The sequence below is a fragment of the Schistocerca piceifrons genome, chromosome 4, assembly GCF_021461385.2.
Source record: "Schistocerca piceifrons isolate TAMUIC-IGC-003096 chromosome 4, iqSchPice1.1, whole genome shotgun sequence".
In the NCBI taxonomy this organism is placed as follows: domain Eukaryota; kingdom Metazoa; phylum Arthropoda; class Insecta; order Orthoptera; family Acrididae; genus Schistocerca; species Schistocerca piceifrons.
Genome location: NC_060141.1, coordinates 286,100,501 through 286,123,748, shown reverse-complemented (window position 1 = coordinate 286,123,748; position 23,248 = coordinate 286,100,501). Strand labels below are relative to the sequence as shown.

General features: G+C 42.4%; 1 protein-coding gene and 1 non-coding gene across 2 annotated transcripts in view; one reads left to right on the top strand and one right to left on the bottom strand.

Annotated features, from left to right (window-relative positions):
- The window catches only part of LOC124795800 (dopamine receptor 2-like), a 596,403-nt gene that overhangs the window by 544,986 nt on the left and 28,169 nt on the right, over positions 1-23,248 (bottom strand). The gene's annotated exons all lie outside the window — the stretch shown is intronic.
- On the top strand, positions 4,259-4,332 carry Trnat-ugu. Its single transcript has one exon. It is a non-coding gene; the product is annotated as a tRNA-Thr (tRNA).

Sequence of the window (23,248 nt, the reverse complement as noted above, 5' to 3'; positions counted from 1 at the left end):
CTAAATTATTTCTTTAAAAAAGTGTTTTTAATATATTCCTTGATGACTGTCTGCGACACACAGAGCAACGTAATGCACGTAACGGGGTATTTAGAACTTCAGATGTCATGGATTAACTCTGGTCATAGTGCTGCAGGCGACATAATTAAATTGTTATGAATCATAAATGTCCGTGAAGATTACCTTCTGATATAAATTAATTTAATCTAAATAAGTAGTTTTAAACTATCGAGATTGGATTTTATTTACAACTTCCTTCCCTTTTTCTATCCAACTACAGAATAGTTCACTCGAGTAGAACAGGTTTTTGCTACTTTCAGGCAGGGCTTTCATGTACTTCATTTCTCATTTACTTTTCGGAAGATAGTACATTTCCTTACATCCATTTATGAAAACAAAAAAAAATCAATCGCTTCCATGCAGTTTTCTTATTTAAGTGACAACGGTGATTGGAAAGTTGATATGATCCAGCGTTATTGTGCAATGGCAATTTTTCTAACCTGTCACTCATTGCTCTTAATTACTAAGTTAGTGTTAAAATCTGGGTAGGAATTAGATATCTGGGATTAAAAAATAATAAAAAGAGACTGTGAGGAACGAGTATTGACAGTAGAGCCAAAGTACAGAGCCACTGTCACAGAAGAAGAGGTCGAACACAGAAAGAGAAAAAAGGAGAGAACGACAGAGACAGAGAAACAGATGGTGGTGGGAGGAAGAGAAGCGAGGGTCGGTCGAGAGAGACAAAGAGAGGGACAGCTTCCTCTCTGCCGCGCCGATGCAGAACTGTAAGCAAACGCGACGTTTCCACATTTGCGTGAGCACAGCGTGGGCGCCAGCTTTCCGGGAGACGAGGACTTAAGCCGGTTTTGTGCCACCGAAATAACACGTGTAGGTGTGTGTGTGTGTGTGTGTGTGTGTGTGTGTGTGTGTGTGTGTGTGTGCCCGCTCGCTGCACCTATGTGCGGTTCTACTGTGTAAACGAGCCACCGAGCATTGGTGATGAATCTACTACGCCGCTCGTGAACTGTGTTACATTGCTGCGACTATATTCTGATCAGTGCAGATTGCTTACTTCACTGCAGAGTGTGGTGGGCTTGAAACATTGTTCTGCTAATTTGGACTTTTGTTTGAGAAAGAAGTGTTGGATCTTGCCAGAGTGGTCGATTTCAAAACATACACCGTCCTCGGATCTGTGGAAATAAAAAGTGATGCTGTCAACAGTACAGTCACAGGTCTAATTCAGCAGGTTTTACTGATTGTTTCCTGTCTGTAATATTGCGTAGGTTGAAACTCAAATAGTGGCAACACTGCTGTGGAAACATTATGCACTGGAATCTACTATTGTCGCTGATAGCACACGTTGTTGACATACCTACCTTACCTCCGAGCGAATGGACTCGCCCGTCCCACGTCAGCGGCGTGCACAACGGAGTAGGATCAAGATTGAATATGCCAGAGGTCGTACAGCACAGTGTCATCAAGGTCTTCAAGAGGTCAGCGGGGAACCGGCATTGCCGTACAGAACAGTGGCATTTTGGGTAAAAGCCTCCAACGATGGTCGGCAAACTGTGGCAGACATGCATGCATCTGGCAGGTCGTCCTAGCGTCTCTGAAGAAGAAGTGCATGCTGTTGCCGCGTTAGTGGACAGTGATCGACGCCATTCGATTCGTGACCTCGCCCACGAAACGGGATTAGCGCTTACAACTGGGCTTCGCATCCTGAAGGAACGCCTGGGCATGTGAAAAATTGCATCACGATGGGTTCCGCATGACTTGACGGAAATGCAGAAATGGAGGAGTTACGACGCTGCTCAGACGCACTTGGAGCGCTATGACTGCGCAATGAGAGCCGTATCGTAACACTGCATGAGACATGGGCTACATCGTACGAGGAAAAACTGAAACGCCTATCCAACGCATGGCGTTATTATGGGTCGCCGCGAAAGTCGAAAGTGCGTGAGAGCCCCAATAAGTTGAAAGTTATAGTGATTCTCGTGTACGATTGTGATGGTGTTATCCTAACGCGTTACGTTCCTCCACCATAGACCGTCAGTGCACAGTATTACTGTTCGGTTTTGGAGCATCACCTGCGACCAGCTTTGCGAAGGAAGCGGCGACACTTCCTGCGCAACCCACCCATCATTTTGCACGACAATGCGCGGGCGCATACGGCGCAAGCTGTGGCTGCTCTATGGGACTGGGAAGTACGTACTACCCACCATACTCCCCGGACTTGAGTCCTTGTGACTTTGATTTGATTCCGGAGATGAAGGAAGCACTTTATCGCATTCGTTTCAGAACTGTTCTAGACATTCAACAGGCAGTAGACCACTCCATTCGCACCACCAACTGAACAGGCTCTGCTAACGTTATACTGTGCTAAAATAAAAATTGAAAGAAATGAGCCCTCGGTCACTATTATTTTAGTCTTATTGATCAGTTTTCAACACTTCTCAGAGGGCCTTCATCAGAATTAAAACAATTAAAATGGCCAATAACATAGTTACATATTTATAGGAGAAGATAAAAAAATGGTTCAAATGGCTCTGAGCACAATGGGACTCAACTGCTGAGGTCATTAGTCCCCTAGAACTTAGAACTAGTTAAACCTAACTAACCTAAGGACATCACAAACATCCTTGCCCGAGGCAGGATTCGAACCTGCGACCGTAGCGGTCTTGCGGTTCGAGACTGCAGCGCCTTTAACCGCACGGCCACTTCGGCCGGCTAGGAGAAGATATTTTTTATATAAAAAGTGTAACTACTGACTAACAATGATAGACAGAGGCAGTACTTAAATGTCAAATATAAAATAGTTAACAGGCCAGAAGGGCTTTAGTCAAAAAATATATAAAAAGGAATGCGTGAAGGCGAGCCACTATGGGCTGCTCGTACCTGTACAGCCACAGGTTGCAACCTGGTCGATAAGACTAAAATTAATAGTGACCGAGGGCTCAATTGTTTCAATCTTAATTTAGAAACGGTCACTGAAGCAAGCAGCCATGTTTAAAACTTTGGTATACTACGCTTTCCACATCGCTGGCCGTGGGTTCTACACAAAGCTGGCGACTACTTTGAAGGACAGTAACAGGTGCTGGAAACGTGTAACTCATTTGTATCGGTTGTGAACAAATGGTTGCCACTATTAAAGTTAAAACCCACGTATAAGCGCTTCATCATAGTCCGTGAAGTTTACTCTGTGGAATGTACAGTAAAGAGTGACGTTAATCAACATTTTGTATTTACAGTTTGGTAACTTGCGTTTAAAGTACCGTAGTTGGCCTGTTACATTGCCGGCCCCACTGCAATGTGCATTCACAGGTAATCTCTCTCTTTCTCTTTCTCTCTCTCTCTCTCTCTCTCTCTCTCTCTCTCTCTCTCACTCTCTCACTATACAGGCTGTCAATATTTTAAACAGTGATAGTATAAGTAATTCTGAACAAAAAATGTTATAGGAACGTAGGTCCGCAAATGCTTCGTTAGTGACGTATGCGTATTGAAAGGAACTTTAATTCTGCGAAATTGATGTACACAACGCATTACAACTGGACTGTAGTGTGATTTACTTGCAAACAATGCACGGGTACATGCCTTGTATACGATATGCAACCTACCACGTATTATGGTCATGTGACGTACGTAGTACAATCACCCGTTGCTTGCACAGTTGTGCCGTGTAAGCCGCATTGCGTAGCGTACCAGCAACGGATCAGTTAGCTGTGTAGTGTATGGTGTTAACTGTGTTCGTACAAGCGCTGCTAACAATGCCACACGTCTACAGTATTGAGTAATACCCAGATGTTGGGCATGTTTATGGCTTCTGCAACGGTAGTGCTACCGCTGCAACAGAAGAATACTACAGGGGCTTTCCGACTGGCGGCCGGAGTGGCCGAGCGGTTCTGGGCGGTACAGTGTGGAATCGCGCGACCGCTACGGTCGCAGGTTCGAATCCTGCCTCGGGCGTGGATGTGTGTGATGTCCTTAGGTTAGTCTGGTTTACTTAGTTCTAGGTTCTAGGCGGCTGATGACCTCGATGTATGTATAGTTTAAGGCTACCCAGCCATTGACCTTCGTCTGTGCGAATGCGCACAGGTTGCCCAAACTCTTACGGGAATCGCCAAAGCGTGCGTGAGTAATGAGTGGGTGGGCAAATGTCTATAAGGTACAATACATATGTAGAATTGTGGACAGTTGGGAATGTGAGTCTCAAGGGAAGCGTGCAAGGGATAAGTCCCTGCAGTCGCGCTATTCATCTGTGTCCTCGGTGGCTCAGATGGATAGAGTGTCTGCCATGTAAGCAGGAGATCCCGGGTTCGAGTCCCGGTCGGGGCACACATTTTCAGATGTCCACATCGAGGTATATCAACAGTACCTGTCGGCAGCTGAGGTTTTCAGTTAGTCATCATTTAATGCCCAGTGACTTCAATTCTGTCACTGGGTAATTGAGAATAGTCATTTGCTTCCATACGTACTTTTCACTGACGAAGCCTAGTTTTCACGACATGGAATAAACAACACACACAATAACCATCGATGATCACGGGAAAATACACACGCTTGAGGGGATAGCAGTTTCCAAGTTCGTTTTGCCATAGGCGTTTGGTGCAGCATGGTCGGTAACCGTTCGATAGGTCAATTTATTATCAATCATTATCAATCAACGATTGACGGGAGAGAGATACCTGCATTTTTCGGAAAATTATTTGTGGAACTATTGGAAGACATTCCGTTAGCCAGGCGAACTGGAATGTACTTTCAACATGACGGTGCCCTTCCACATGTTACCTTATATATGAGGGACCATCTCAACCGCATCTACCCTAATCGCTGGATTGGACTTAGCAGTGCTATTAACTGGCATCCAAGATCACCTGAACCTACACTTTTAGATTTCTGTTTATGGGGTTGGATGAGATCAGAGGCGCACAAAGTGAAGGTAAATACACGAGATGAACTGCTTTGTCGCGTCATGGACGATGCTGAATTGATTAGTCATCAACCACAGCAACTGAACAAGCAACACGACATGTTATCGCTTGAGCGCCAAAGTGCATTGACGTTCATGGTGGGATATCCCAACCTGTTCTGTGACCTGTACAACATCTGTACGATAAGTGTTAAAGTCATTTGTAAAAGTTGTGGTCCGTCTTTTTCAACTGAATACATGTAACGTGCATGTTGTAATGCATTATGTACCAAATTCAAAGCATTGTGTAAAAACGTGTAACGTAACTGTACTTCTCTGTAACATTGTTTTTAAGGAAAATCACATTACAGTCCAGTTGTATTGCGTATACGTTCACGTTGTGCACGTCAGTTTTGCAGAATTACAGTTCCTTTCAGTACCCATACCTCTCTAACGAAGCATTTGGGGACCTAAGTTCATATAACATTTTTTGTTCAGAATTACTTATACTATCACTGTGTATAATATTGACCTTTGCTTTCCTAACACTCTGTATACACATGCCTAATATCGTGTAGGGCCCTCCGTAAGCACACGGAGGTGCCGCAACACGACGTGGCACGGACACGACTAATGTCTGCAGTAGAGCTGAAGGCAACTGACACCATGAATCCTGCAGGATTAGTACAAGAGGGTTGAGATCTCTTCTGAACAGCGCTTTGCAAGGCATCACAGACATGCTACATAATGTTCATTTATGGTGATTTTCGTGGCCAGTGGAAGCGTTTAAATTCTGAAGAGTGTTCCTGGAGCCACCCTGTAGCAATTCTGGACGTATGGGGCGTCGCCTTATCCTGCTGGAGTTGCACAAATTCGTCGGAATGCACAATGGACATCAATGGATGCAGATGATCAGACAGGATGCTTAAGTAGATGTCACCTGTTAGAGTCGTATCTAGACGTATCAGGGATGGCATATCACTCCAACTGCACACGCCGCACACCATTACAGTGGCACCATCAGGTTGAACAGTTCCATGTTGACATGCAGGGTCCATGGATTCATGAGGTTGTTTCCATACCTGTACACCTCCAACCGTTCGATGCAACTTCAAACGAGGCTTGTCCGACGAAGAAACGTATTTCCAGTCATCAACAGTCCAGTGTCGGTAGTGACGGGCCAAGGTGAAGCGCAAAGTTTTGTGTCATGCATTCATCGATGTCTCGTTGAATGATTCGCACGCTGACACTTGTTGAAGGCCCAGCAATGAAATCTCTAGCAATTTGCGGAATGGTTTCACTTCTGTCACGTTGAAAGATTCTCTTCAGTTGCCGTTGGTCCCGTTTTTGCAGGATCTTTTTCTGGCCACAGAGATGTCGGAGATTTGATGTTTTACTGGATTCCTGATATCCCCAGCAACCGGGGCAACCACAGCGCAGACCGATCTGGGGACAGACGGTACGAGGTTGACATCCCCGTGATACCCAAGTCCGGCTCCCCACAGTGGTGCCCATTGGCAACAGCCTCAAGCTGCGCGACCGAAGTCAGCGCCGCTTTCAGCTGTGAGCGAAGGGATGCCAACTCAGCCCTCATCCGAACACAACAATCACAGTCCCTGTCCATTCTAATCGATGTTGAACAACAGTTACTGAAACACGAGTCCGTGCCTAAATAACGCAAGGGAAACAGGCAAAGAATGTATTAACTAACCTGTACAAATGCCTAACGACTGCGCTACAATCTGCTTGAATTTACGATTACAGTAACTAAAACTCGAAATTACACCTCCTACACGAAACTCACACACAATTTAAATAAGAATCTACGAAGTAAACACTAAAGCGCGATGCTACAACTCTTAAATACTATAATACGCCCGAAATTTAAGAATTAAACAATGTAAGTACCCAAAAACACGCAAAGAAATTAAGAATTAAAGTATGTAACAAATAAGTAAGCTAGGGGTATACGATTTGCTGCTGCAGCTGCTTATCCAACGGTGGCAGGGAGCACACTGGCTGTGAGCCAGTAATCCTATACGACGTAACCATCCTCTACCATGACTACCCTGTTGCATATCTACCTCACCAACATGTTTTCAGACGGCTGTAGCACGGAAACGGTACGTTTTTGGACGTGGGTTACTGTTCAAAATATTATCCACTCACTGCCTTCTACAAGTCCTGAAGTTTGTAACAGAAATTTTCAAACTCCCTGTATTGAGAAATATTTCGTCACTTTTCCTTGTGACACCTTCTCTTTCACAAACATTTTAGTGATACATTACGCTTTCTGATATTTGCAATTTATAACGTTTGTCTAAAATGTGCGATTTACTTTGATATGTTTTATGTAGCCTATCGAAATGTGCCACGTGAAAGTATATCCCTTTCACCCTCTTGCCATCGCATATCTGACAGATAGACAGATATCTTCAGTTGCAGAGTCACTAGACGAGAAAATGTAGTCCTATGACAGTTCTGTGAATTTAACGCTGTTTGCTAAGGGACGAGTACAGAGTTTCGTAAGTGTAATACAAGTATATACGGGAAACTAGACCTTTTAGTGAAGATTTTGAAACTGTGGAAAGTGAGACAGAACTTGGTTCACTATTTAACGTTATTTAACGGAAATTCTAATTGGCACACAAAACATTAACCGAAAATGTGTCAATATGGCAGAAAAAAAAATTAGCGCTACCGATTGACATAATCGTCTTGAGAGATTCAGCAAATATGCAGACATTTGAGATAAATCTCATTTATTGGTCCACCTGAGTTGCACACTTCCAATTACATTATATGATTCAATCACTGTGAATTAACTTCAGATCTAAAACCAAGTAAAACTTAATATGTACTATCTAATATTTTACAGTAAGTAGAAAAGAAAATAATTGAACATAAATGTAGAGGTTATCTAAGAAGTTGCGTCAGTAACCCGTCTTGTCTATTCAGCACCATAGACACTATGTGATGAAAAGTATCCGGACACCCCCAAAAACATACGTTTTTCATATTAAGTGCATTATGCTGTCACCTACTTCCACGTACTCCATATCAGCGACCTCAGTAGTCCTTAGACACCGTCAGAGAGCAGAATGGGCTCTCCGCGGAACTCACTGACTTCGAACGTGATCAGGTGATTGGCTGTCACTTATGTCATACGTCTGTACTCGAGATTTCAACACTCCTACACGTACAGCACAAAAGCGCACAAGCCGACCTCACCTGTTGACTCACAGAGACCACCGACATTTGAAGAGGGTCGTAATGTGTAATAGACAGACATCTATCCAGACCATTACAAAGGAATTGCAAACTGCATCAGGATCCACTGCAAGTACTATGACAGTTACGCGGGGGATGAAAAAACTTGGATTTCATGGTCGAGCGGCTACTCATAAGCCACACAGCATGCCGCTAAATGCCAAACGACGCCTCGCTTGGTGTAAGGAGCGTAAACATTGGGCGACTGAAAAGTGGAAAAACGATGTATGGAGTGACGAATGATGGTGCACAATGTGGCGATCCGATGTCAGGATGTGGGTATGGCGTATGCTCGGTCAACGTATCACAGCGAAGGCCTACATTGATGTTTTAAGCACCTTCTGACTGACCACTGTTTAACAGCAATTCGGGGATGGCGATTGCATCTTTCAACAGGACCGAGCATCTGTTCATAATGCACGGCCTCAATCGGGGTGGTTAGAAGACAATAACATCCGTGTAATGGACTGGCCTGCACAGACCCCGGACCTGAACCCTATAGAACACCTCTGGAAAAATTTGGAACGCCGACTTCGTGCCAGGCCTGAGCGACCGACATCGATACCTCTCCTCAGTGCAGCACTCCGGCTGCCATTCACCAAGAAACCTTCCAGCATTTGATTGAACGTATGCCTCTAGATGGAAGCTGCCATAAAGGCTAAGGGTGGTCCAACATCATACTGAATTCCATCATTACCGATGTAGGGCACCACGAACTTGTAAATCATTTTCACCCAGGTGTCCGAACACTTTTGATCAGATAGTGTATCCGAGTACTGTGTCTCGTAACTACTGTCAGCGTTTTAAACAGGTACATGTTTATGGTAGGGGAGAAAAGGTAAGGGGAAACTGCGTGATGCTAATTGAGAAAGGGGGAAGAAAGCAGGTAGAGGGTGGTGGGGATGTCATGAGTTTAAGGAAAGAGGTCGGAGTAAAATTCCAGAAAGTATTGTTATGTAAAAACCCTCGTTGCAAAGCTGACAGTGTAGGACAATGTGTATGTAAAATGTAAGCAGAATAAGGTGGTGAAATTATAGAACCGGGGCTGGGGGGGGGGGGAAAATTGAGGGCAGGCAAAGAAGGGATTGGAATTGGGGGGACCGTTGAGGGGAGAAGGGATACTGGCAATGATGCTATGCGCTTAACAAGAGGGGTCTTGAACTAAAATTACAGAGAGGCAATAATGTAAAAGAACCTTCTCTTAACAGACAAGAATGGATGCGTAATTCTGCAAAAGGGAGATACAATGGCGAATTATGAAAGTGTAAATAGTGTGGCGAAGACTGAGTTAGTACCGGAAGATATTAAAAATGTGAAAATTTGAAAGTGTAAAGTCGTACGTTCTTACTCTGAAAGTATGAAAATAAAATTGTATAATTTTTTTCGTTAAAATATTGGTAATATATGGCTAGAACAATGGATGTATTAAAAGTGAAAATACTCTAAGGTTATATACAATTTCTTTTCTACTTGTGAAGTAGCACTTTTCTACTTGTAAAGTATTGGATGATGCAAATTTAATTTACTTTGTTTTAGATATGAAGAAGACCCGGAGTAACAAAAACTTGTAATATAATTAAAAACGTGCAACTAAGACGGAACAATAAATGAGAATTATCGTAAAAACATTTTATTTTTCTTAGACAGCCGTTTTTATTTGCACCCCCCCCCCCCCCCCCCCACCGCACTAAGTGGCCACCCGGTAATAGGTGCCATGTCACTGATTGCGCGTCCTCTCTCGGGCACGAATATGTGTGTTGTTCTTATCATAATTTTCATTAAGTTAATTAAAGTAATGTGTAAGTCTAGGAACCGATGATCTCAGCAGTTTGATCCCTTAGGAATTCACACACACAATATTTGCCCTGTCGAATGTCTAGTTCAACAAGGAGAGAAGATGTTCACGTTGTAGTAAACTTCGGACTTAACGTGATGTGTTCCCTGAGGAAAAATAGTCGCCTCCGTTGGATCCCTACAGTAAGTGCTGTTTAAGAACTTGTCACGGATTTATTTTCCATTTGCTCTCACTAAAAGGTCTTGTAACAAATATGGAACATACCATTAATTTTCGCTACATGTAAACCGGCACCAAGTTAAAATTCTCTTCATAAAATCCCTCCTTTTAATTTACTCTCCGATCAGGACACTTGCGTTAGTATAGTTCATGAAACTAAAAAACGTCAAATGAGGTGTGCCACTTGCTGTTAAAAATGCTCGTGGAAAGAAGGATTGTCGGTATGCTTCTGTGTGGGCTCTAATCTCTCTGATTTTATCCTCATGGTCTCTTCGTGAGATATACGTAGGAGGGAGCAATATACTGCTTGACTCTTCGGTGAAGGTATGTTCTCGAAACTTTAACAAAAGCCCGTACCGAGCTACTGAGCGTCTCTCCTGCAGAGTCTTCCACTGGAGTTTATCTATCATCTCGATAACGCTTTCGCGATTACTAAATGATCGTGTAACGAAGTGCGCTGCTCTCCGTTGGATCTTCTCTATCTCTTCTATCACCCTTATCTGGTACGGATCCCACACTGCTAAGCAATATTCAAGCAGTGGGCGCACAAACTTACTGTAACCTACTTCCTTTGTTTTTGGATTCCATTTCCTTATGATTCTTCCAATGAATCTCAGTCTGGCATCAGCTTTACCGACGATCAACTTTATATGATAATTCCATTTTAAATCATTCCTAATGCGTACTCCCAGATAATTTATGGAATTAACTGCTTCCAGTTGCTGACCTGCCATTTTGTAGCTAAATGATAATGGATCTATCTTTCTGTGTATTCGCAGCACATTACACTTGTCTACATTAAGATTCAATTGCCATTCCCTGCACCATGCATCAATTCGCTGCAGATGCTCCTGCATTTCAGTACAATTTTCCATTGTTACAACCTCTCGATACACCACAGCATCATCTGCAAAAAGCTTCAGTGAACTTCCGATGTCATTCACAAGGTCATTTATGTATATTGTGAATAGCAACGGTCCTATGACACTCCCATACGGCACACCTGAAATCACTCTTACTTCGGAAGACTTCTCTCCATTGAGAATGACATGCTGCGTTCTGTTATCTAGGAACTCTTCAATCCAATCACACAATTGGTATGATAGTCCATATGCTCTTACTTTGTTCATTAAACGACTGTGGGGAACTGTATCGAACGGAACGCCTTGCGGAAGTCAAGAAACACGGCATTTACCTGCGAACTCGTGTCTATGGCCCTCTAAGTCTCGTGGATGAATAGCGCGGGCTGGGTTTCACACGACCGTCTTTTTCGAAACCCATGCTGATTCCTACAGAGTAGATTTCTAGCCTCCAGGAAAGTCATTATACTCGACCATAATACGTGTTCCAAAATTCTACAACTGATCGACGTTAGAGATGTAGGTCTATAGTTCTGCACGTCTGTTCGACGTCCGTTGTTGAAAACGGGGATGACCTGTGCCCTTTTCCTATCCTTTGGAACGCTACGTTCTTCTAGAGACCTACGGTATACCGCTGCAAGAAGGGGGGCAAGTTCCTTCGCGTACTCTGTGTAAAATCGAACTGGTATCCCATCAAGTCCAGCGGTCTTTCCTCTTTTGAGCGATTTTAATTGTTTCTCTATCCCTCTGTCGTCTATTTCGATATCTACCATTTTGTCATCTGTGCGACAATCTAGAGAAGGAACTACAGTGCAGTCTTCCTCTGTGAAACAGCTTTGGAAAAAGACATTTAGTATTTCGCCCTTTAGTCTGTCATCCTCTGTTTCAGTACTATTTTGGTCACAGAGCGTCTGGACGTTTTGTTTTGATCCACCTACCGCTTAGAAATTAGACCAAAATTTCTTAGGATTTTCGTTTCGAACCTGTGCCCAGCCACCCAGATTTACGTTCACCGTAATATCTCTATATCTCTCCGGACAAACACTGGGATGGTTCCTTTCAAGTGGGCATGACCGATTTCCTTCCTACTCCTTAACCAGTCCGATGTTGAGATCCAAAGAGCTCATTGTCAACGGGTCTTCAAAACCTAATTCCCCTTCCTTCCTTCTTAAAAGTGCCATGCCGTAAATTCTTATACAGATGGCTGGGTTCCGTTTGACGTCACGTAATACTGCACACTGTAAGAGAATATAAACAATTTCCCACGACGGTAAGAAATACATTCGCAGAATACTCGAGAAACTTCTCTCTTCTAATAGGAATGTTTTCTTTCAAACCGTGTGACGTTGTTTTTACACCTTCCGCTTTCGTTTATTTTGGTGGGAAGCTGCTGCGTGTAAAACGGTGGATTCCTCTTTGAGATAGTAGTCATGACTTCTAAAAATAAGCAAAGCGACGGGTGTGTTGTAAGGCGGTCCCAAAACGGTGCTTGAAAAAATGCAAAGAGAGTCATGTATCAGGCCGGCTTAACGACTGCGAGGCGTCAGCAATTAAAATTAGATCTTCTTGTAATTAAGATAAGCAGCGGCAGGGCTCCCGCAGCGCCTGCAAGAGGCAGTTAGGAACAAATTTCATCTTCCGAGCACCTGAAAACGGTAGCCAGCCGCAATTCTTGTTACTTGCGGCAAAATTTTCCACAGCGATAGAGTAAACGAATGGAGGAGCTGCAGAAAGTTGTGGCATTATGCAAAAAGCGCATGAAATTTTAAATCCTTCATATCTGATGTTATGCGACTGGAGTGAGAAGCAAGATACCAAGATTTTAGCGCGTTGTAAAACAAAATAAGACAAATATGCCATTATCTTCCTCCAGCTGAACATCGAAAAGTTATTCACTGCTCTCGTAATAAACAGCCTGCGATATAACGGAAACCGGAAAATTCTCTATTGCATTGAGATCGTCATTATGAAAAGACCGGGTGTAACCATTATTGAAACTATGCAGGACTGGCCTGTGGAAGTCATTGTGTGTCTAGGCCTCGCTGACAAGAAAGGCGTAAGGCGCTGTGTCAAGAGGCTGAGAAATACATTGTGCAACAGAATTGAAGGATCGTTCTTTCGAAACCGCGTAACTGTCTCCCATTCTGTAAGTTTCAAATATGACTCAGAGTTTCCTAAGTCCTTCCTCTTCCAATGGTCCAAATGCGTGGGGACCTATGACGTGAAGCTCGGCCTCGACGACAGTTCAGAATTTCATGTGACATGTGATATGGGTTAATAATGTCACATTGGCACCAAATTTCACCACAATTTTGCCCACCGCCACCGTGGACGTGTCACTAGGTGGAAAGGTCGCCACAGTCCCTCTTATGCACTTTTCACACCTCCGTGATGGTCAGAACGTCCAACATTGAAATCCGCGGTTTTCTTACGAGTGGCAGAGGAAAACATATCAGACACCACCGCTCAGAACTGACATAAAAGGCGTCAGGGGGTGGTACAAAGAGCGTTAATGAAACCATGAAACATTGATTTCCATACATTTTCGCGATCAAAAACAACAGTTTGGAGCGCGACGAATAACAGGAAATCGTTCGTGACAATCTTTGATATTGGTGACATCCCCTCATGCTTCTTCTCGAAGGACATCGTAGGCTAGGAACTCTATCGAACGTGATCTTATCTCTCCGGAGTGCAGTGAAACCACAATTTTAGCTCTGGCGTACTGGGTGGAATCACCAGCGACCGTTCAAAACTATTCCATGAAATTTGAACTTGATCTGTAGGATCAGATGGTGTTTATGCTTTTTCAGTCCTCTTGTTTCACGCTCTCCTGTGGCGTAATCACGGACGGTTGCGATTTTGACACATTCATAAATAAAACGGCAAACAGCTGTTCTGAGATTCCCCAGTTCGCCGAAACCCTTGGTAGTACCCGTCCAAATTTGTTGAGAATTTTAAAAATGTGCCTTTATAGATAAAACATGCGAAGTAACCTTATGTATCTGCAGGCAAGGAATTGGCAACGGGGATGTGACAAATGGTTTGCATCTTTCAGGCAAATTTTAAACATATGAGTCGCAATGGGAGACAGTTAAGGAGTTTCGAAAAAGTGATCCTTTAATTTTGTTGCACAGTGTAGAATGCATTCGAAGGTAAGTCACAAACTTGGTTGGAGGCTCTGGGGACACAATCGCGCTCTTGTCAGCTAATTCGTAAACAATTTCATTTGATCTCGTGGAAAAGAAAAAAATTCCTGTGTTTCCCCTTTATAAGTAGGTAAAGTCAATCGATAGTGAAGCAAACACTTACCAACGCCATGAAGGTTGATATAATTTGTGAGCTGATGATCCTATATTAGTGATCCAATTTTCCATTTGTCATTACAGACATTGTAAGATCTTTACTCATTCTTAATAGAAAACGGCCTACGGAATTGCTCCTAACGAAATAGAGTAATAAAGGAAAGTAGCCAATATCAATAGTTTCATGGTGCAGAAAATTTCGGGTGTAGATTGTTAAATGACTGGAACACAATTTCTTACTGTCAGGCACAGCAAATGAAATCAAAAACACAAGGACGGTATGTGACAATAATGTAGCTTTAACGACGAACATCGTCCGACGCTGTTTCCTTAACCAGTTTTCTTCGATATCTTTGTTCAGTATAACGCACAAATCCCTCTGTTGACATATAAACTACACGCACTTAGAATGTAAGAGACCGGCATTGCAGGTAACTACTCGCAACTTCATGGCGAATCGTCATGCAATGAGCAATGAAATTTTGGGGCTAAACGGGTGGCCCTCATCTAAATGATGAGTAGTTTATATACAGGTGAAACTAAATTCTCTATCACGAACCAAAAATCATGAAAATGTGTAGTTTGTATATATCTTAGTAAAAATTAGAGAGAGCTTAAGACAGTGATTTGGATGCTCCACATATCGTAAATAGTCTCCCCCCATTTGAATGCACAGGAAGTTCATACAACCATGTGAAATAGCCAAAACAGTCTTCCTGTGAATTGTTGTTTAACTCGTAAGCCTCATTCACACATTCTTTGGTCTTGGTGAGCTATCTCCACTTTGTCATTGTAGTAGTCTCGTACTCGTGATGATTTTTTCCAGGAAAGACCTGACCGTTTTTCATCTCACAGCAGGCGTCCAGGCATCATCGTTTTTGTTCGGCAACCAAGGTGTGCGTAACAGACTTTGAACACACTTTTCTGTTCATCAAAACATTCCGGAGCATGTGTTCAAGGCCTGACTTACAGGTACTGCTCCATGGCCATTAGCGACGCATCACTAACACATAACGGCCGCTCGTCCGATATTTAACATTTCATGATCTCAAGTGACTCATCGAATTCACGTAGAGGATGATTCCCTGGTGGTATTTAGAATAATATCGAAAATGATGGAGAATCGTAAATGTATCAATTTGAGGTAAGGGGGCCTGGATAAGAAATGAGAGGGTCGAAAGTTACACATCGAAAATCGTCCTGATACCTCTGTCAGTGTCAAACGTTCGCCGGCATTGTTGTTGCTAAAATTGAAGGCTACGCAAGTTTCAGAGGTGGTAGTATGGACCAAACACAAAAAAATAGTAAATTTGGGATCTAAAATTCATACCTTAAGAGCTATATACAGTTGCTCATCTTCGATATTGTGAAACAAAACTCTTCTACCTCAAATTATTTGGTTACCATACTTTTGGAGGATGTATTTTGGATCAAAACAAGAAAAATTGTCGGTACATATGGGCTCCAAAACACATACCTGGAGATCTATGGGCACTTGTCGGAATGATGTTTGTAGAGTATCAAAAATGAACAAGCGCAAATCGCTACTAAATTATGCAATTTAAAGCCCATGATTACTGCAAACATCTTTTTCTTGTTTCGAAAGTTCCCTACGCTACAATCTTTAAAAAAATGGTTCAAATGGTTCTGAGCACTATGGGACTTAACTTCTGAGGTCATCAGTCCCCTAGAACTTAGAACTACGTAAACCTAACTAACCTAAGGACAGCACACACATCCATGCCCGAGGCAGGATTCGAACCCGCGACCGTAGCAGTCGCGCGGTTCCGGACTGAGCGCCTGAACCGCTAGACCACCGCGGCCGGCGCTACAATCTTGGCAACAATAGGATTCGTATTCCACTGGCAGACGTGTCAGAAGATTTTTCTGTTAATATTGTAAGCTCGGTCTTTCCTGGACCTGGGTTCTTCATTACAAATTGATAAATTTGCTCTTCTCCGTCATACTTGAAACTTTGTAACGTCAGCACGGAATAATTATTTATTAGTCCAGTCAATGAAGAAAAATTAAAGGAAAATATGAATATACGTTGTCTCAAATATTTGTTAAATTCTAGGGGTGCATCTAATGAATAATATTATAAAAGTCATGATTGCTGAATGTGAGCCTGAGGTTTGGAGGGGGTGAGGGGGACGCTGCGTGTTTAAAGGGCAATTTTTTCTACATCTACATTTACGTCTACATAGATACTCCCCATGCCACCGTACGGTGCTTGGTAGTGGATACCCTGTACCACTACTAGTCATTTCCTTTCCTGTTCCTCTCGCAAACAGAGTGAGAGAAAAATGACTATGTGCCTCCGTCTGTGCCCTAATTTCTAAAATCTTATGTTCGTGGTAATTACTTCCAAAGTATGTTGGTGGCAGTAGAATCGTTCGGCAGTGAAGTTCAAAAGCAGGTTCTCTAAATTTTCTCAACAGTATTTCTCCCTCTAGGGAGTCCTATTTGATTGGAGCCTATTGGTAACAAATATAGCAGCCCGCCTCTGAATTGCTTAGATGTCTTCTTTAAATCCTACCTGACACGTTCAAGTTTTCATTGAATAACTCGAAAACTGCGGCTTCCAACAAAATGTTTCCCGGAACAAAGTTAACAACATTAAATTTCCTGCAATGAGGTCGAATCCAGGTTTTTTTTTCGGCATTGTAGGAGATGGAAGAGTCCCAGATTATTAATAATTTTGTTTTAAAGTTATAATATTCATGTACTTTTTTAAATAACGTGGGTTAAGGACAAATATAAAATGTTCGTAATACAATTAAGTGCAGCAGAACAGTTAAGGGATAAATGAAACAGTGCAGGAAGGTGTGTTTGGAGTGTAGAATTACGAGCGAAGCTATGTCGCCTGACTGCGGTCATGTATTTTCCTGGTTTGTAGATGTGCAAAATAAAGAGCGAACAGGCGATTCCCCATTCTGTCTACCGCATTACGTGTTTCGTATAGTTCCACTGACCCTTCCGGCGCTCGCTTTGTGAATCACTGGCAGAGCAGTGTGCTGACAGGTGCAGGGGTGTTAATTTTCCACAAAGTGAGTTAACATTATTTGAAATACAGATATGAATTACTGATAATACTAACGCAAGAAACGGAGATGGAGAGAGTCTATGTAAATCTCTGCACACTGTTCTACAATCCTATAGGGTAAATTGATTCTTAGTCATCCGTTACGGCTGATGGAGTTCTTCTGTTAAAGGTAACTTCCCCCATAATGAGTGTAGCTTTCTTTTCAGTTTAGGGCGGACTATACCTCCCCTATAATTCCTGCCCAGCTCAGTCAAGGAAATAGACAAAATGTAGAGGAGTTATTTTCAGTTTATCAAGTGAGTACTTATTTGCAGTTGTTAAATGAGCTATTATGTAGAAAAGATCAACGGCTGGAGGTGGCAATTGCCTGTCACGCTGAAGGGGCTGCCCCAAGTGTATAACACACCGTCAATATTTATTTTACAATGACGATTTCATTGTCTCCACTACCAATGGCTGAGGTAATCAAGTGCATCACCGCTGCCTGAGCTCTCCCAGTGTCTGAAGAAGCACAGAAGCTTAAATTAGCCCCTCTGTAACAGAGGTAGGCAACCGGGTGTTATAGAACGTAATGCATTACAGCAGATTACTATTCTACATTTAAACACGATCAGCCTCACTCCATGAGACATAATGAAACCCACCTTGGAAGAAAACTGCAGATGTGAGGCGTGGTTCCATTGAGTTAGTAGGCTGTTGTGTCGGGTGCCACTGGCTCAGGTGTAGTATCGACTATCAATCTTTTGGTCCCATTGCCAATATCTATGAGGAAGAGTGGGTATCTGTGGGTTGTGTCCTTTGAAGGCCTTTCCTTGTCGTTTTTATATACGGGGTTCGCTGGCCCGATAACGAGGCACGCAGTTTAGCGATTGGCGGTAGCGTCGCGACAAGAGGTGTCACGAGTGTTTTAGTCGGCCGGCTCTTTGGTCTTAAATGTAGGCCGTAGTATTGTACTAAGACACTAGTTGTCGTTTGAAAATTTTCCCGCTATTATATTGCCTTTCCTTTCTGGTTTGTACGCGGTAATTAATGTTCTAATGAATCAGCTCTTGGTAGTAAACAGTTGTACTAAGTCACAGGTTGCCGTTAAACTAAAGAGGGACCGTGTGGTTAAATTTAGGTGTTAAACGGTTCAATTCCTTGATTGTAATTGCTTTTCTCAGCCATCAGTTATAATCTGAATAACTTGTTGTACTAAGCCGTTCGTTGCTGTGTTTGAAAGACTTGGTCATTATTGGTGTATTTTAGCTGGATCTTGTGGTTTCGCCGAGTGAGTTCTCTTGTAATTAATGTTCACAAGTAATGTTTTAAGACGTTCCTTCAGAGCGGTCCTAATAACTGACAATCAGTTTAACTATGAAGATATTAACAGTCAACTGTCACCAGCACTTTTGTCAAAATAAAGTCGTCAGAATGGACGGGTTGGGATCCACTCGTAACCGATTGAAGTTAAGAGGTTGTTTGCTTTGAAGTAAGCCTTGTCATTGCCATATTGTTTCCTTATCTATTTAACCTTTAAGCACTATTGGGCATCTTAACTGCGAACCTTTCTACATACAGCTTTCTATTTAAAAGTTACGTCATGTGTTTTGAGTAACTGAATCACTCTTGTCATGAATGGTGCTTATATAGTTTTCGTTTGTTGCAGAATGGCATTTAATAAGACAGACTGTGTCCAGTGTGGTAGTAAACACCGCTGTTTCACGCGATAACGGGCGGGCTATAGATCCGGCCACCTTGTAATCATTGTCATATTGTTTTCTGTTTTGCAGTACAGCACTTCAGATTCATTTGGCAAAAGCTTATTCAACTTGAGCTTTAAGCTCAAAAGAATTCTGCAAATTTGTTCATTTTGTTTAGAAAAATTTTATGGTTATATAAATAAACAGGTTGTGTGAAAAGAAAGTTGTATTGGCGGGTCCTCCCTTGCACGTTTTCCTTAATTCCACTAAGTACCACGTATCAAGATGTGTGGTAAGTGGTTCACTCAGTACAGCGGCAGACATTCATCAATGGAAGGCATTTCTGCAGTATACGAGTGAGACATGTGCAGTAACTTTATCATCACTTATTAACTCATGACCAAGTGACTACAACACTGTGGCATGGCTTTACTGTATGATTTCTACGACAGCCAGCTGCAAGATGCCATAATTACCAATTAACTACCTTTCCGACCAACACTACATAGCTCACTGACATCACATTTACAAATTAAGCACTTCCCAGCCATTGGGAAGAGCTTAATTTGTATTCACCTAATAGATTGAAAATAAATCCTTTTTACAAACCCGAGTTCAATGAAGTAATTTTTTCTGCTCACATAAAGTAAATGGCCCGTATATACTGAGAAGGTATAATCTACCTCTAAACTGGAAAGAGATCAGCGTTCATGGTGGGGAAAATTACCTTTCCCCGAAGAATTCTACAACTGCCATCCATGGCGAATAAGAATCAATATTCCCTCTAGCAACGTAAAACAGTGTGCAAAGATTTACGTAGAACGTAATACGCTGTAGTTGCTTTATGTGACATAGTGTGATAGAAGGGAATTTGCATATTTGCTCTACATTTTGCAGACCTAAGAAGGAGGGAAGTGCATGACCATAATCCGGCGACCTACCTTCCCCCACGCTTCTAATCTTTACCTCCCAGCTTTCCACTGTATTACAGCCCCAGAGCCGGCAGCGGTGGCCGAGCGGCTCTAGGCGCTTCAGTGCGGAACCGCGCTACTGCTATGGTCGCAGGTTCGAATCCAGCCTCGGGCATGGACGTGTGTGATGTCCTTAGGTTAGTTCTAAGTGCAGAGGACCGATGACCTCAGATGTTAACTCCCATAGTGCTCAGAGCCGTTTGAACAACAGCCCCAGAACACAGTTTATCCCTTAATACGGTTGTGCTTCACCTGGATGTGCTACACACGTATAATATTCGTTCTTAACAAACTAACAATAAGAACAATTTTACACCATTAAAGCACTGTTTCTTACTGTGCACGCCTGTAACGCGGAACACAATCCTAGACAAAATATGAATATGTAGTCCGCAGCTCGTGGTTGTGCGGTAGCGTTCTCGCTTCCCGCGCCCGTGTTCCCGGGTTCGATTCCCGGCGGGGTCAGGGATTTTCTCTGCCTCGTGATGACTGGGTGTTGTGTGATGTGCTTAGGTTAGTTAGGTTTAAGTAGTTCTAAGTTCTAGGGCACTGATGACCATAGATGTTATGTCCCATAGTGCTCAGAGCCATTTGAAACATATGAATATGTAGAAAATTTACTGTACAGTACTTTAATTTTTTACTGGAGTAAATTTTCGCTAAATATCACGGTTTTCGAGGTATTCAAGAAAAACTCAATGAAGTGATCTTTCCTCCGGCCTCCCTCCCCACGTTCACATCTCACAAGCATGGTTGGTTATGGTGTGTGGTATGTGGTTCATGACAGTCCGCCCGACCACTGTACAAAAACTCTCGACTCCACGATTTTTGGTCTTCGCTGACTGGGATTTGTTTGTTTATAGTTCTTAATTAAAGCTACCATCGTAGATACTATGCTGATGTCACTGCTACGCCAAGAATAAAACCAGTCTCGAAACTTTTTGTACGGATGGCGTATACTCATGGGCCACTACACTCCAGCATATCGAACGTAGACCAAAGCAGATTACCTGACTGGCTGATAGCTAATGAACTAGCACTACTATGACATTTCAATTTTCGAAAGATTTCGATGAAATATGGATTAGGTTGTTAGAGATGGGTCTCCCAAGTGAGGTAGACCCTAAGAAAAAGATTTAAAAATTAACAAAAACTTTATACGAGCCGGAATATAGGTTGTCGGGAGTCTACATTTGGTGGAGAAGCTATATTATTCGAAACTATAATGAAGTTAAAGGGAAAGAAGCTCATGGTGTCAGAGGAATATAAGACAATATATGAGAAAATATTATATCGATTGAAGGACTCGTTAGGAGATGTAATAAAGGGCACAGCGGACGTTCAGGGATGGAAGTATTCTAATTTGAGTAGAAACCGAACGAACTACTACTGTAGTTCAGATATATGCCGACGTCACAAGCTGAATATGACGTGAGAGGAAGAGTGTATGAGGGTACTAAATGATAATTCATTATGTAGTTCTTGTTGAACACAACTAGCTCTTTGTACTCATGAAGTAATGAGTACTATCAACAGGGGATGTCAAATTAATTTCATATTTTTAGGTTTCCAGAATGGTTTCGATACCGTTCCTCACAAGCGTCTTCCAATCAAACTGCATGCCTATGGTACATCACCTCAGTTGTGGGACTGGATTCATGATTTCCCGTCAGAAAGGTTACAGTTCGTAGTAATAGACGGAAAGTCATCGAGTGAAACAGAAGCAATATCCGGCGTTCCCCAAGGAAGTGATATAGAACCCTCTGTTATTCCTGATCTATATTAACGACACAGGAGACAATCTGACTAGCCCTCTGAGATAGTTTGCAGATGATGCTGTCATTTACCGTCTTTTAAAGTCATCAGATGACCAAAACGAATTGCGAAATGATTTAAATAAGATAACTATATGGCGCGTAAAGTAGCAAGTGACCCTGATTAAAGAAAAGTGTGAAGTTATTCGCGCGAGTACTAAAAGAAATCCGATTACTCGATAAGTCAACCAATCTAAAGACTGTAAATTCACCTAAATACATAGGGATTACAATTACAAATAACCGAAATTGGAACGATGACATAGATAAAGTTGTGGGTAGGGGAAACCAAATACTGCGATTCATTGGCATAGCACTTAGAAGGCGCAACAGGTCTACTAAGGAGACTGCTTGCACCACGCTTGTCCATCCTATTCTGGAGTGTTGATGAGCGTTGTGGGATCCTAAACAGGGGGATTGACGGGTCACATCGAAAAAGTTCAAAGAAGGGCAGCTCGTTTTGTATTATCGCAAAATAGGGGTGATAGTGCCAAAGACATGATACGTGATTGGAGTGGCAATCTTTAAAACAAGGGAGTTTTTCGTTGCGACGGGATCTTCTCATGAAATTTCAATCACCAATAGTCTCCCTCAGTTGCGAAAACATTCTGCTGGCACCCACATACATAGGGAGAAGTGATCGTCACCATAAAATAAGAGAAATCCGGGCTCCCACAGAACAAATTAAGTTCTCGTTTTTACCGCTCGTCGTTCGAGAGTGGAATGGTAGAGAGACACATTGAAGGTGGTTCATTGAACCCTCTGTCAGGCACTTTATTGTGAATAGCAGAGTAATCACGTAGTTGTAAGTGTAGATGTAGGAAATTGGGACGCTATGATAAGGGTAGGAATAGAGGGTTATGAGAGAAGACACCAAAAGATACAGGAAAATACAAGCTGGATTAGATTATTATGGGACACAGATTCCAAAATTAGGTACTCGATTTTAAGGCGTATCCAGGAGTGCTATGCATTCTGATCATAACTTTGTGGTGATCAAGTGAACAGAGTACAAGAGAATCCTCAGGAGGAATGGACGTAAAATAAGGTGGGAAACTGACGACTGATCATCTGAATGTTGTCTCTCCATCATCTGCGTGTAACTGATTGTGTTCGAAAATACAATGTCTGCTGCTAAATCAAGTTCAGAAAATATGCGGGTACCTGATAAATTTATCAGAGTAGAATAGCATGCACCTGTTGACCAAATGTGATTTATTTAACACAACATATTTACGGACGACGTGGTTTCATTGACAAGTTCTTAAAATTTATATGCAGCCGGCACAGTCAAGTGGCATATTAATAATAAGACGTTAATAATGGAATCACTTGGTCGAGAAACACGTTGTGATAAAGAAATACAAATTTGGACAACAG